Below are 16,125 nucleotides of genomic sequence, written 5' to 3'. Positions count from 1 at the left end.
ACTTCATGACCACCTGCTTACTAACATCTTAATCTTTGGAACGTAATATCGTAGCTAAACTGCTTGGAATGGATTCAATAAGACTTTGACAGGTTTCTGACTATACATAGCACCAACTATCAACGCACTCGTCAGTCAATTTCCCTTAAATACTGGCTGCTGCTTTGTGAGTGAGAAGCTGGTATGCTTTAAGGGTGAGTATTTGGTTTCTAGTGTCACAGATGTGTTCCATTGAATAAATTGGTGACCAAAACATCGACGAGAGTTCGCTACCACGCTCTTTAAACCACCGTAGCAAAAGTTTGCCCTTGTGACACTGACAGTTATCCTGCAGTAAGATGCTGTCACTGGCAACGGCCGTGCCGCAGTGGATACACCGGTTCCCGTGAGATCACCGAAGTTAAGCGCTGCTGGGCGTGGTTGGCACTTGGATGGGTGACCATCCATCCGCCATGCGCTGTTGCCATTTTTCGGGGTGCACTCAGCCTCGTGATGCCAATTGAGGAGCTACTCGACCGAATAGTAGCGGCTCCGGTCAAATAAAACCATCATAACGCCCGGGAGAGCGGTGTGCTGACCACCCCCTCCCCCCCCCTCCTATCCGCATCCTCTTCTGAGGATGATACGGCGGTCGGATGGTCCCGATGGGCCACTTGTGGCCTGAAGACGGAGTGCTTTTAAGATGCTGTCACTGATAGGAGAAACATCAAGCATGAAGGGCTGTAGGTGGTCCACAATAATGTTCACGTGGTCCACAGCTGGCGTAGTGCCTTCTTTTACTGCCACAGTTTCCATGAAAGGCCAGGTGAATATCTGCCACAGCATAATGCCTCCCCCCCCCCCCCCCCTCTCTGTCTTCGTTCGCGCCATTGTGCTTGCTTTGAGTAGCCGTTCGCTTGAATGATGGCGTATCAGGATCACGACCGTCGATGGGGTGCAACAAGAAGCGTTATTCATCCGACCTATCATCACGTTTCCAATGAACCACAGTTCAATTTCGACGATCCTGTTCCCCTGTTTCCACTGCAGTCGTAATTGGGTCAACACTGGGACACGTGCGGGTCGTCTGCAGTGGAGACCCACTTCCAGCACTGTGCTCTGAACGGTGTACTCCAAAAAAGTTGTGCCTGCGCCAGCATTGCATTCCGTCGTTGGGTCGGATCTGCCACGGATCACAGCCTAAATTGATTTACAGGGAGGGGTAGGGGGGAGGGGGGGGGGAAGCCTCCAACCTCATAGTTCCATGATCAGACGTAGACGTCCAACAACTTGTCGCCTACTCGCGGTTTCACGCTGTTTCAACCACTTTGCATAGATGCTCACGATAACAGTACGCGAATAGTGGGCAGCTACGCTGTTCCGAGATCCGTGATCCCAGGTTCCGACTCGTAACAATTTGCCATTTGTCAGAGTCACTTATCTCAGTGGACTTCCTCGTTTGCGCCCCATATCGTCGCTAGCATACTTCCCCATTCACCTCTACCCTACACCGCTAGTTATATTTACCTTACCAAGTCAAGGCTCTACAATGACACAAGGTAGCTTTCAGTCTCGCGATAGACAGTGATCACAAGGACTGGATCATCAGTGGATATATTTATTAATTGTTATTAACTTAGTAATTTTTTCTTGCCTTCACTGAATTCGAAACGATGGTTGACAATTCAGTTCGAAACAAATTGTGGACAATGTTATGAAATAAAGGTATTCCATCTCATCTTACAAGATCTTTACAGGGTTTATAGACGAATAACAAAATAAAAATATCAGGGAGCACACACATGGTTCAATAACTTCTTGGTTCATTTCAGCCATGTCTGCTGCCTGTACAGACCTGTAAGATGAAATGGGATTCCTCTATTTCTTAAAATTTTCCACAATTCGTTTCGAATTACGCTATCAACCGTCGTTGCGAGTTCGATGAAGATAAGAAAAAATTACTAAGTCATTAACAAATAATTTATATATCGACTGTATATCCACTGATGAGCCACTCCTTGTGATCACTGTCTACCGTTAAACTGAACACAAACTGGTGGCGTCACAGACACACACACACACACACACACACACACACACACACATATATATATATATATATATATATATATATATATATATATATATATATATATACGAGGGTTGGAACTTTAATAGTGGCAAATATTAGTTTACAGCTCGTACAAAATGGATGCGTATTTCAAAATTTTACTGACCTTCAAAGTAGTCACCAGCACTGTGTATAACCCACTGCAAGCGACGTGGAAGTCGTAGAATACTCTTAGCAGTGCCAGTTGTGTTGACAGTTCGAGCGGCGCGGTGTATTGCCCGATGAATCTGTAGCAGTTCTGAAGCGAATGCCGTGAAGTGTTTCCGCCAGTTTAGAAAAACATGGTTCAAATGGCTCTGAGCACTATAGCACTCAACATCTGAGGTCATCAGCCTCCTAGAACTTAAAACTACTTAAACCTAACTAACCTAAGGACATTACACACAACCATGCCCGAGTCAGGATTCGAACCTGCAACCGTGGTGGTCGCGTGGTTCCAGACTGAAGCGTCTAGAACCGCTCGGACACCCAGACCGGCTCAGTTTAGATATCGAGTTGAACTCAGGGGAGTGCAGTAGGTGGTATAGCACTTAGTAGCCCCATCAGTCAAACAAATCAGTAACAGCTTGCCCTTTACGTTCTTGAGCATTGTCCTGCAAAATGACGGTCAGGACCTGCAGAAAGTGTCATCAGTTTTGTCTCTATGCTGGTCGTAGGTTGTGTTCCAAAAATGAACTATATATATATATATATATATATATATATATATATATATATATATATATACAGAGAGAGAGAGAGAGAGATGGGGCGGGGGGGGGGGGGGGGGCAGGGTGAGGCAGAGAGAGAGAACATGTAACTTAAACTTGGGTACAGACAATAAAACTTTTTAAAGTTAACGATGTTGATGTTAGTAGTATACTACTTTTTACTGACGACCAAATAATTTTTAGTCAGAATGAAAATGACTTGCAAGAAGTTGTCTCAAATTTAAATAAAACAGCCAGAGAATACAATGTGAACGTCTCCATCACAAAGACAAAATGAATGGAATTCTTGGGACAACAGCCAATGCGAGTTAAGACTGAAATTGACATGCAGATCGTAAGCAAATTATCCATTTAAATATTTGGGGTGCAATATTACATAGAGGGCAAAATATGAAATATAAAATAAGTTGAACGATTTTAGCTATTTCTATGGAATTTTACGCAGAACATTGGGAACGAAACCCCACAGAGATGCTCTACTAAAGTTCTATAAAATTATGGATATACCAGCTCTGCTTTATGGTACGAAAACTGTACCCTTAAGAGAGATGAGAAGACAACAGAAGCATGTGAAATAAATTTCCTTAAATGGATAAAAAGAGAAAGGACGACATCCGAGCTGAACTGAATATGCAATCTATAATTGACACAATAAAACAATATCAGTTGTGATGTAAAGAACATATAGGCTATATGACAGATGAAAGAACCACTAAAACCATAAAACAATTAAAACCTAGTGGCAGAACATTTTCTGGACCAATTATGAAGGAGACGGAGCGGATCAAAGGGCCCAGTCCGTGAGGTTGATGATGATGATAATGATGACGATGAACTTGGTAATAATTCCGGACAGTCGGATATGCTACAGACATTGGATTTCAAATACCTTTGCGGAGAACAGAAAACAATTTCAGTATTTCGGCTAACAATAATGGAGCCACAGTATTTAAAAACCCGCAAACTTATCTAGTGTATAACAGAAACTGGAAGTAAATGGAAACAATGGAAAAACTCACTTAACTTCGGTGATATTGAACTTTTCAAGAAATAATGGTTCATGAAAATTACATTGATGTCAGGCTTTACAGAAGTTTAAAATATAATGCAGATTATTACGGAACTTAAGAGAAGAAACCAATTCCGCTCCCACTATATAGGGTTTTGACGAAAGTGGTAGCGGCAGAGAACAGACAGCATAGGTTTTTGAGAACACTGGGGTGGAGACAGGAAAGTAAATATAATACTAAAAGCAGAATTAAAAAAGGAAATGGCTAGAGTATTACTTAATAAAAATGAGAAAAATGCCTGATATACTTACACGTAAATTGTAAAAGTGAAAAAAGAACAAAGAAATTAAAAAACGAAAAGAACAGAAGACTCTTTGAAGATAACAAGCTGTACGTGAAATATTAAGAGAGCAAAGCGATTTACGGGGAAATGAATTAGAGTAAGACCGTTTGCGGTGATCACTGAGAAGTAGGATAGAGGGGAAAGGCTGAATCTTCCCTAGTTGGTCGTAGAGACAGCATCGCTTGCTAGCGTGAGCAGCGGGATGCCTGCTCCCAGGGGTTCTGGAACACGAGGACCACCAATCCCAGGAACAGGGCAAGACTCCCCAGCGCACTTTTCCGGAGATCTCACGAAATGCCCTGCGTCGCGTCGCGCCGTGGGCTACCCTTGCTATTCTCCGCGCCCCCCCCCCCCCTCCCCCGTGTCTCATTCCTTTCTCCGTTCTTTCTTCCATTTAAACCCGAAACCGCTTTGCCGAGGCTCCTGTCTCGACGAAGGATCTCTATCCTATTTCTGATATGGATCACAGTGCCAGTCCTTCCCGAACGATGAGTTGAATGATTACGACGCACTGTTTAACAGACATCGTAGGATACTTTAACTGAATACAGACTTTCTGCTAACAGTTACTTTTTTATCTAGTGGTTCGTAGCATTTCGAGCCTTGTCAACTCGGTATGTGGCAATAATGTGCCATGAAGTTCTCTCTACACACGATTTTATTAAACTTTCCAGCTTAGTGATTATGCCAGATTTCTGTAATGGATACAGAAAATTTCAAATGTTACATGTATACGCAGAAAAATCAACAATACAGAGAAAAAATCACTATTTTGCACAAAAAGAGAACTTTTTAAGTGTATTCTGTTATTTTTCCAAAGAAAATTCCGCACTGGTTGTACCAATGATTTTTATTAAATCTGCGACCGGTTTCGTACCACTTATCGGTGCATCCTCAGGCAATCTGTACAAAAAATAATACAATAAGAGCTCATATAAACTATTCTATCCCCCAATTCTGAGGTATAAACTGAACTTTTAAACAACCAGTTTTTTGAATGAGGCAGGAAAGTACTCGCTTGCGCTATTTATAACATGGTAACATTGAACATTACCCGGTAGCCACTCCCCACCATTCACGTCCAATAAACCGACATCTGGTGAAAGCGGTAGTTAAATTTTAAAACTCTTTTTTAAAAAATTTTAAATGATGCGAACGGCAATGACCTAGAAATTAAAAATAAAATACGATGCTGATAAAACTCCCCTAAACACGAACGACGAAGAGCGTAAACATTAGCATGAACAATCAGCGGAATTAGTGCCATGTTAACATGTCAGAACTTAACGTGCAAGCTGAGAGGAGCTGTGCGGCAGCAAACGCGGCCTGAATGACTGGCCGAAACTCGGAAAGCGCCCACGGAGTTGCGCGAGGATCGACAGAGGCCGGATGACGTGTACAAGGTGTGAAGAGTGGGGGTTGCTGAACATATGATAAACAATTCCTTACGTCTTTTTTTTAAAAAAAAATGTCTAATACCATACTAGGTGGCCAACATAAAACATGGCAGTTAGTTAAAACCATAAGAATAATAAATGTGGTGGTTCTGAATACGTAAGGCCCGGAGTACGCATAAAAATATATAGAACAGAACCTACTAACAAGTAAGATATAGGGGTAAGGCTACCTGTTTAAGTAATCAAAATTTTCTAAAAGACTCTTGTGCCTCAGCATCGTATTTTCTTTTTATTTCCTAGGTAATTGCCGCTCCCATCATTTAAAAATATTTAAATTTTAACTACCGCTTTCACCAGATGACGGTATATTGGACGTGAATGGTGGGGAGTGGCTACAGGGCAATGTTCAACGTTACCATGTTATAAATAGCGTTGTGAGTACTTTCTTGTCTCATTCAAAAAACTGGTTGTTTAAAAATTCAGTTTATACCTCAGAATTGGGGGATCGAATAGTTTATGTGAGCTCTTATTATATTGTTTTTTGTACAGATTGCCTGAGGATGCACCGATAAGTGGTGCGAAACCGGTCGCAGATTTAATAAAAATCATTTCTTTGGAAAAATGTCGAAGTTTGGCTGTGGTTGCCCTCCCTACTAAACAACATGTATTCTGTTATCATCACAGCGAACTATGTTACATCCTCGGTACCAGGAAATAACATAATTTATATATTTAAAGCGAGGAATAATTTGATCTTACCAGTATGTACTATTATCCAGTTAGTTAATGTGTCATCCAGACCTGAAATCATTACTCGATTAACAAATATTATGTTTCTTAACCGTGGCCGACCGTACGTTCTACTGACCTCCGCTGCCAGCAATCATGTGCAGTGGCTATATTCCTGCCAGATCTTTCAGCAGTCAAAGAAGAAACATCCAGCTTCTAGTATTCCTATTATACGGCCTCGTTCTTACTCAGTGAGGTATTGATAATGGCGTCTTTATCGCCTTAAAGGCATTCTTTACTGACATCATCTCATCACGTCCAACCTCAAAGGTAGCTAATGCTCACGAGCGTTATAGCGTGTATTTAAAGCAAACCTGATTTTCATCCCCATAGTGGCGCTACTACTGAAATTCTTATGCAACTGGTGCGAAATCTGAACATACATCATCTTTCAGATGTACGAACACGCCTGCCAACTTTCATTTATGTGGCACAACTCTTTCTTCGTGTTGTAATTTTTCTTTTTTTATTTATTTACACGTCAAGTTTCGTAGGGCCAAATTGAGGAGCAAATCTCCAAGGTCATGGAAAGCGTCAGTACATGAAATTAGAACATAAAGCTAATAACAAATAAAAATAAAATGTATATGAACTCAAAAAATATCAAGCCATAAGTTTCTGCAGACGCAGTCAACAATATAACGTAAGAATCAGCTTAATTTTTCAACAGAATAGAATGAGTGACCCATGAGGAAACTCTTCAGTTTCGATTTGAAACGCGTGGATTGCTGCTAATATTTCTGAATTCGTGTCGTTGCTCATTGAAAACAGATACAGCAGTATACTGCACACCTTTCTGCAAAAGAGTTAAGGAAGTGCGACCAAAATGCAGGTTTGATTTCTGCAGAATATTAACTGAGTGAAAGCTGCTTATTCTTGGGAATAAGCTAATGTTGTTAACAAGAAATGACAGTAAGGAATACATATTTTGGCCGGCCGAAGTGGCCGTGCGGTTAAAGGCGCTGCAGTCTGGAACCGCAAGACCGCTACGGTCGCAGGTCCAAATCCTGCCTCGGGCATGGATGTTTGTGATGTCCTTAGGTTAGTTAGGTTTAACTAGTTCTAAGTTCTAGGGGACTAATGACCTCAGCAGTTGAGTCCCATAGTGCTCAGAGCCAATACATATTTTGAGAGGCCAATGTCAAAATACCCAGACTCGTGAACAGGGGTCGACATGAGGTTCGTGAACTTACACCACTTACTCCACGAACCGCCCCTTTCTGAGCCAAAAAATCCTTTTAGAATGGGAAGAGATACCCCAAAATATAATACATTACGTCATAAGTGAATGAAAATCAGCAAAGTAGACTAATTTTTGTGTCGACGATCACTCGCATCAGATACCGTTCGAATAGTAAAAATGGCAGCATTGAGTCTTGGAACAAGATCGTGAACGTGGCCTTTCCACGACAGTTTACAATCTATCTGAACACCTAGAAGTTTGAACTGTTCAGTTTCACTAATCATATGCCCATGGTTATGACCTGTAGATTAAAACTGAAGAAGCTGCAAAAAAGTGGGAATTTAAGGAGATGGGACCTGGATAAACTAAAAGAACCGGAGGTTGTACAGAGATTCAGGGAGAGCATAAGGGAGCAATTGACAGGAATGGGGGAAATAAATACAGTAGAAGAAGAATGGGTAGCTTTGAGGGATGAAGTAGTGAAGGCAGCAGAGGATCAAGTAGGTAAAAAGACGAGGGCTAGTAGAAATTCTTGAGTAACAGAAGAAATATTGAATTTAATTGATGAAAGGAGGAAATATAACATTGCAGTAAGTGAAACAGGCAAAAAGGAATACAAACGTCTCAAAAATGAGATCGACAGGAAGTGCAAAACGGCTAAGCAGGGATGGCTAGAGGACAAATGTAAGGATGTAAAGACCTATCTCACTAGGGGTAAGATAGATACCGCCTACAGGAAAATTAAAGAGACCTTTGGAGATAAGAGAACGACTTGTATGAATATCAAGAGCTCAGATGGAAACCCAGTTTTAAGCAAAGAAGGGAAAGCAGAAAGGTGGAAGGAGTATATAGAGGGTCTATACAAGGGCGATGTACTTGAGGACAATATTATGGAAATGGAAGAGGATGTAGATGAAGATGAAATGGGAGATATGATACTGCGTGAAGAGTTTGACAGAGCACTGAAAGACCTGAGTCGAAACAAGGCCCCCGGAGTAGACAATATTCCATTGGAACTACTGACGGCCGTGGGAGAGCCAGTCCTGACAAAACTCTACCATCTGTTGAGCAAGATGTATGAAACAGGCGAAATACCCTCAGACTTCAAGAAGAATATAATAATTCCAATCCCAAAGAAAGCAGGTGTTGACAGATGTGAAAATTACCGAACTATTAGCTTAATAAGTCACAGCTGCAAAATACTAACACGAATTCTTTACAGACGAATGGAAAAACTGGTAGAGGCCAACCTCGGGGAAGATCAATTTGGATTCCGTAGAAACACTGGAACACGTGAGGCAATACTGACCTTACGACTTATCTTAGAAGAAAGATTAAGGAAAGGCAAACCTACGTTTCTAGCATTTGTAGACTTAGAGAAAGCTTTTGACAATGTTGACTGGAATACTCTCTTTCAAATTCTAAAGGTGGCAGGGGTAAAATACAGGGAGCGAAATGCTATTTACAATTTGTACAGAAACCAGATGCCAGTTATAAGAGTCGAGGGACATGAAAGGAAAGTAGTGGTTGGGAAGGGAGTAAGACAGGGTTGTAGCCTCTCCCCGATGTTGTTCAATCTGTATATTGAGCAAGCAGTAAAGGAAACAAAAGAAAAATTCGGAGTAGGTATTAAAATTCATGGAGAAGAAATAAAAACTTTGAGGTTCGCCGATGACATTGTAATTCTGTCAGAGACAGCAAAGGACTTGGAAGAGCAGTTGAATGGAATGGACAGTGTCTTGAAAGGAGGATATAAGATGAACATCAACAAAAGCAAAACAAGGATAATGGAATGTAGCCTAATTAAGTCGGGTGATGCTGAGGGAATTAGATTAGGAAATGAGACACTTAAAGTAGTAAAGGAGTTTTGCTATTTGGGGAGCAAAATAACTGATGATGGTCGAAGTAGAGAGGATTTAAAATGTAGGCTGGCAATGGCAAGGAAAGCGTTTCTGAAGAAGAGAAATTTTTTGACATCCATTATTGATTTAAGTGTCAGGAAGTCATTTCTGAAAGTATTCGTATGGGGTGTAGCCATGTATGGAAGTGAAACATGGACGATAAATAGTTTGGACAAGAAGAGAATAGAAGCTTTCGAAATGTGGTGCTACAGAAGAATGCTGAAGATTAGGTGGGTAGATCACGTAACTAATGAGGAAGTATTGAATAGGATTGGGGAGAAGAGAAGTTTGTGGCACAACTTGACCAGAAGAAGGGATCGGTTGGTAGGACATGTTCTGAGGCATCAAGGGATCACCAATTTAGTATTGGAGGGCAGCGTGGAGGGTAAAAATCGTAGAGGGAGACCAAGAGATGAATACACTAAGCAGATTCAGAAGGATGTAGGTTGCAGTAGGTACTGGGAGATGAAAAAGCTTGCACAGGATAGAGCAGCATGGAGAGCTGCATCAAACCAGTCTCAGGACTGAAGACCACAACAACAACAACATGCCCATTCTGTGAAATTAAAACGTCAGGTTTTGTTTAATTGTGTGTTAGAAAGTGTAAAAACTGAGTCTTACTGTGATTTAGCATTAGTTTATTTTCTACAAGCTATGAACTTAGGTCATGAACTGCACTATTTGAAATCGAGCCAATGTTGTACACAACATCCTTTACTTCCACGGTAGTGTCAACAGTAAACAGGAATATTTTAGAGTTACCCATAATAATAGAGGGCATTTCATTTATCTCAATAAGGAACAGGAGTGCCCCCAAGACTGATCCCTGGGGCAGCCCCCACTTGACAGTACCCCACTCAGACCCCACATCACAGTCATTCTCAACATTGTAAACAGTGACCTTTTGCTGTCTCTTGCTAAAGCAAGAGGTGAACCAATTGTGAGCTACTCCCCATATTCCGTAATGGTCCTACTTCTGGAGCAATATTTTGTGATCAACACAATAAAACGCCTCAGTTAAATCAAAAAATATGCTTAGTGTTCGAAACCTTTTGTTTAACCCATCCAGTAGGTCGCAGAGAAAAGAGAATATAGCAGTTTCAGTTGTTAAACGACTTCTAAAGCCGAATTAGACATTTGATAGCAAATTGTGTGATATAAAATGATCAATTATCCTTACATGCACAGCTTTTTCAATAACTTCAGCAACCAATGATGGCTAGAAACAGGTCTAAAATTGTCTACATCATCCCTTTCTCCGTCTTTATACAGCGCCTTTGCTACTGAGTACTTTAATCGTTCAGGAAACTGACCATTCCTAAAGGAAAAATTACAAATATGGCTAAATACAGGCCTAACATGTGCAGCACAGTACTTTAGTATTCTGCTAGGCACTCCATCATAACCATGACAGTCCTTAGTCTTCAGTGATTTAATTATTGACTCAATCTCCCTCTTGTGTATTCATAGAGGAGTATTTCAGACATCAACCTCGGAAAGGCATTTGCCGAGAACGTTATATGATTTCCTGTAGAAATTAAATTTTTATTTAATTCACCAACAATGCTCAGAAAATGATTGTTAAATATTGTACATATATCTGATTTATAAATAACAGAAATATTTTTACTATGAACTGACTTTATATCGTCAACCTTGTGCTGCTGACCAGACACTTCCTTCACAACTGACCATATAGTTTTAATTTTATCCTGTGAATTAGCTATTCTATTTGCATAGCACATACTCTTTGCCTTCCTAATAACATTTTTAAGCACCTTATAATACTGTTAGTAATGGGCTACTGTAGCTTGATTGTGATTACTTCTAACATTTTGATATAATTCTCATTTCGTTCTACATGATATCCTTATCCCACCAGTCAGCCGTCCAGGCTGCCTTTTGCTGCTAGTACCCCGTTTAGAAGGCTGTAATGGAAAAGAATTCACAAAGAGTACGAGAAATATGTTAAGGAATGCATTATATTTATCATCTGTGTTATCGGCACTATAAACATCCTGTCACTCTTGTTCCTTGACATTTAAAAAACTCTCTCTTGCTTTTGGATTAACTTTCCTACATAGTTTGTAATTATATGTGACATTTGTTTGAGTACGAAAGCCTTTTAGTGTTAAAATTTGTGCATCGTGGTATGAAAGGCCATTCACCCTTTTACTAAAGGAATGCCCATCTAGTAATGAAGAATGAATAAAAGTATTGTCTATGGCTGTACTACCGTTCCACTGGACCCTAGTTGGAAAAAAAACACAGTCTGAATCAGATCATATGAATTTAGGAGATCTACCAACATCCTTTATCTTGTACCATCACATACAAAATTTATATCGAAGTCACCACGTATAACTAATTTCCGGTACTTCCTACAAAGTGAATAGAGGACCCTCTGTAGCTTGAGCAGAAATGTTCTGAAGTCAGAGTTAGGGGACTTACAAACGACATCAATTAGAAGTTTAGTTTCAATATATTCAACTGCCCCTGCACAACATTCAAATATCTGTTCAGTGCAGTGCCATGATACGTCAATGGATTCAAATGGAATATTGTTTTTAACGTACATAGCCACTCCCCCACCCCGCAAGGAACTTCTTGAAAAACAGTCAGCTAATCTGTATCCTAGTAAAGGAAGCCTCTGAATTGTCAAATTATTTAAGTGGTACTCCGACATACCAACAATTTCAGAGTCAACAGCTATAAGCAGTTCACTAACTTTATCTCTAATACTTCTTGTATTTTGATGAAATAGGCTAATTCCTTTTCTACTTCGAACATGACGTCCTCTGAAGGCGAGCCCTTAGAGGGACTTCCTTTAAGCAGGTATACCTATCAGCTGACTTCAGTCTAAAAAAGGTGCAGCTCTAAAACCAACAATTACAGGAGTTTTTCTATGATTGATCCTACCACTACCCACTACACTGTCACCTACCAGCTTTGTCAGCCTCCCGTTCCCGTACCTATTGAGGTACAGGCCATGCCTAGTGAAACCCGATCTACTGATAGACCCAACTGGCACCACTGAAATGTGACCCATGCCTTCTGCCATCAGCGATCTCCCCAGCCCCATGTTAACGCGCCCAACAGCCGCTTTAAGATGAGGCCGATCCGTCAGTGTGTCTTTTGCAAAGATTGACAAATCACCTTACAATCACACAGCAGTGTTCAACTACTGTGTGATTGTAACGTTGTTTAAACAATGTGTAGTAGCAAGCGATGAGCTTAAAAAAGGATCATAACTGTAACTAATTCAAGAAGTAACCACTAGATGGAATTCAGCCTTCTATATTACTTGCAGCAGCGTATAGTGCTTATTAATATCATTAACTGCTACGCTAGTTTACCACTCACGCTAACAGCCGAAGGTATTGCACATCTGGCAGATGGTCGTGGCATTCTGCGGCCTATAGAAGTCGTTTAATGTGAAAGCTATGTAGAAAAGTAAAAGCAGTGAAGTAATCTGAAGTAATCGCAACAACCAAGAAGTTGCATACCAAAACATCTGCCCTGCAACCAATACACGTTATTGGAGAGAATCTGAAGTGTAATATCATAGCAGAAATCAAAAAAGCGCATACCGTCAGCTGAACAAGATCGATTCTCGATCCAATATTCAAAACGATACGCATTCAAGAAGCTTTAGCGTGTTCGAAGGCAGTCTAGGATTTGCATGCAGCTGTTGAAACGATTATCATTGAGAATGGGTAACGCGTCGATACATTACAGGGAAACAGAGAAACCAAATTTTACTTGTGGACTGAGCATTATAAAGCATCACAAGGTAAGGATTACTTGCAAAAAAAAAAAAAAAAAATGAAAAAGCCGGAAATGATCTACCATCATAGCTCAGCTTTTGTCTGAAATTTCTAGATTTTACAAATAGACAATTTTTGTATTTTTTTTATATTTATGTTTCGTAAAATTCGGAAGGCAATCAGCAGAAGCAGTTCGATGCAACTCTAAAAAATTATCCAGAAAACCGACTTTTACGTTTTTCGGCCGTTGGAGAATACTCGTCAACCACATGGGAGGCACGGGTTCGATTTTCAGTTCTGACAAAATTTTAAACAAATGTACATGTTTCATGAAGGTTTACCATGAAGCGTAAAATACACAAGGATGAAAAAGAATTTTATTTGTAATGTCTTTTTAGTTTAGATAATATTTTATAGAAGATCAGTAATTAAGAATTTATATTGGCAATGAAAACTGGATTTTTGTGGGAGATATGTAATTAGAAATAAGACCTTTTTTCTCATAGACATTGTAATTAGATATATGTTAATTAGCATATATTTGGTGAATTTTGTTTTTAAATGTCGTAGGTATTTGAGCTGAACGAAAAAAATAATGACCGAAACGAGACTCCAACCAGTGATTACCAGTCTCAGTCATTACTGATTGTTCCCGTCTTCGTATATTTTATACTTCACGGGATTGCTAGCACAACATGTGCCCTTGTTTAAAAATTTGCATGACTCGGTAATCGAACCTAATACCCGTATGTGACAGACGAGCGTCTACAGCACAGTGACAGGCCTCTTGAGAAAATCTGGTCTTACTTTCGCGTATTATACACGGTCGTAAAAATTTAAAGTCTATTTTCTGGAGTATTTTTGAGAGTTTCATCGTATTGTTTTGGGGGATTAATATTTGAATTCTGAATTTCACATTCCATAAATACAAAGAATTATAGAAATTGTTTTCCTTGTGTTCCCCCTGTTAAACAAGATTCTTTAGAAGTACGAGATTACATTCTCGGTACTATCTGCCCAGAGCTACAAAAAAACTGCACTGAAGTATTTGAGTCACATTGTTAACTTCTGAAAGATTGTATGCAAAGAAAGGAAAGTTCTTTGTCAACATCACAGTAGACTTAAGCGTAAACGTCTCCCATAAAAGTTATATTTGCAGTCTATATATAAAAACTTTTGGGATATGTAATGTTAATTAGAATGTCAGATAGAGTTGAATGTTATTTTTTACGCCTGTCTATAAATTCATGTTTTATCATCGCTGTTAAAAACCATAGATTCTTGGGGTAGAGTATTATCGGCCATAATGGAATCGAAATCAGCAGTGACGATTTTCTAACATTGCATATTATCATGTCTGGGCCGTTGTGGATTGTCTGGCTGAATGGAGACATGATATTGATCTATGTACACTCGCGAGGCAAAACTTTACGACCACCTGCTTAAGAACTTGTTTGTGCGTCTTTGGAACCGAATACATCACTGACTCTGTGTACTAGGGACCCGACAGTTTGTTGGTACGCTTGTGGAAGCATGCGTCTACTCACAGGTAATGTAATTCGCGTAAACAACGAGCCGCTGATTTACGATGTGGTGAAGGCGCACGATAGCAATCCAGATGAGTTTCATAGGATTTACATCAGGCGAATTTGGCCGCCGAGGCATCAAAGTGAGTTCACTGCAATTCTCCTCAAACCACTGTATCACAGTTCTGGCTCCCAGATGCGGACAATTAAACTGCTGAAAGATGACATCGCCGGGGAAGACAGCAAGCATGAAGGGATGCAGGTGATTCGTAGCTGTCAGGGTGTCTTCACACAGGTCCCACGCAAAGGCAGAAGAATGTCTCCCATAGCATAATACTGGCCCCACCGCCTGCGTCTGTGGTGCGCTGCACGTTTAGAGCCACCGTTCACCTCGATGATAGCGTTTGTGGAGACGATCTAGTGTAATGATTTACCGGAAGAGCTGACACGTTCCCATTCATCGGCGGTCGAATCCCGGCGGTCCCGTGGCCACTGCAATGGTAATTGACGATGTCGTCGGGTTAGCATGTCACGCAGGGGTGGTCTGCTCAAAATGGTTCAAATGGATCTGAGCACTATGGGACTCAACATCTGAGGTCATCAGTCCCCTAGAACTTAGAACTACTTAAACCTAACTAGCCTAAGGACATCACACACATCCATGCCCGAGGCAGGATTCGAACCTGCGACCGTAGCGGTCGCGCGGTTCGAGACTGAAGCGCCTAGAACGGCTCGGCCACCTCGGCCGTCGGTGGTCTGCTGTTGGAGCTCCATGTTCAACAATGTACGTTCAACGGTCGCTCCAAAACCCTTCTGCGTGCACCAGCAATGTGCTCTTTCGGAAGAGGTGCCACAGATCACCATCAATCCAGCTTTGCAGAACACACAAGCCTCCGAATCGCACGTTCTCTGAAGAGTTGTGTACGCACAACCACTTAGCGCATAATGGCAGTTGCACTGTCTTTCTGCCTCTTTTCATAGATGCTAACGACGGCAGCACTTGAACATTAGACCAACTTCGCTGTTTTCGAGATACTCGCTCACAGGTTCTGAGTAATTATAATCTACCATTTCTCAAAGTCGTTTATCTCAATGGCTTTCCCTATTTGCAGCCCATATCTTCGCTTAGCTGATCCTCCGTCCGTGTCTGCTCAGCTTACATATTTTTGGTACCGCGTCACGTGCCCGCAACGCCACCAGGCGGCATCCAACGTCGCATTGGGCAGTGGTCATAATGTTTTGGCTTATCATTGCATTTATTTGACGTTTTATACTTTTCCTTCCAGGTCTTACTTTTTAGCGTTGGTTCGTGCGCATTGTAAGGGACCTGAAAACTGTAGCGTGATATCAGGAAACCTGTTGCAGCCTGATTTGGAAACCGTGTACTTT

At 40.9% G+C, this 16,125-nt stretch overlaps 1 pseudogene; it reads left to right on the top strand.

Annotated features, from left to right (window-relative positions):
* The first annotated feature begins 349 nt into the window (after window positions 1-349).
* LOC124596936 lies at window positions 350-466 on the top strand (annotated as a pseudogene).
* The last annotated feature ends 15,659 nt before the right edge of the window (window positions 467-16,125 follow it).

This window comes from Schistocerca americana, chromosome 2 (genome assembly GCF_021461395.2).
Source record: "Schistocerca americana isolate TAMUIC-IGC-003095 chromosome 2, iqSchAmer2.1, whole genome shotgun sequence".
Lineage (NCBI taxonomy): Eukaryota > Metazoa > Arthropoda > Insecta > Orthoptera > Acrididae > Schistocerca > Schistocerca americana.
Note: the sequence above shows the minus strand (reverse complement) of the source record. Positions and strands in the feature narration are given on the sequence as shown.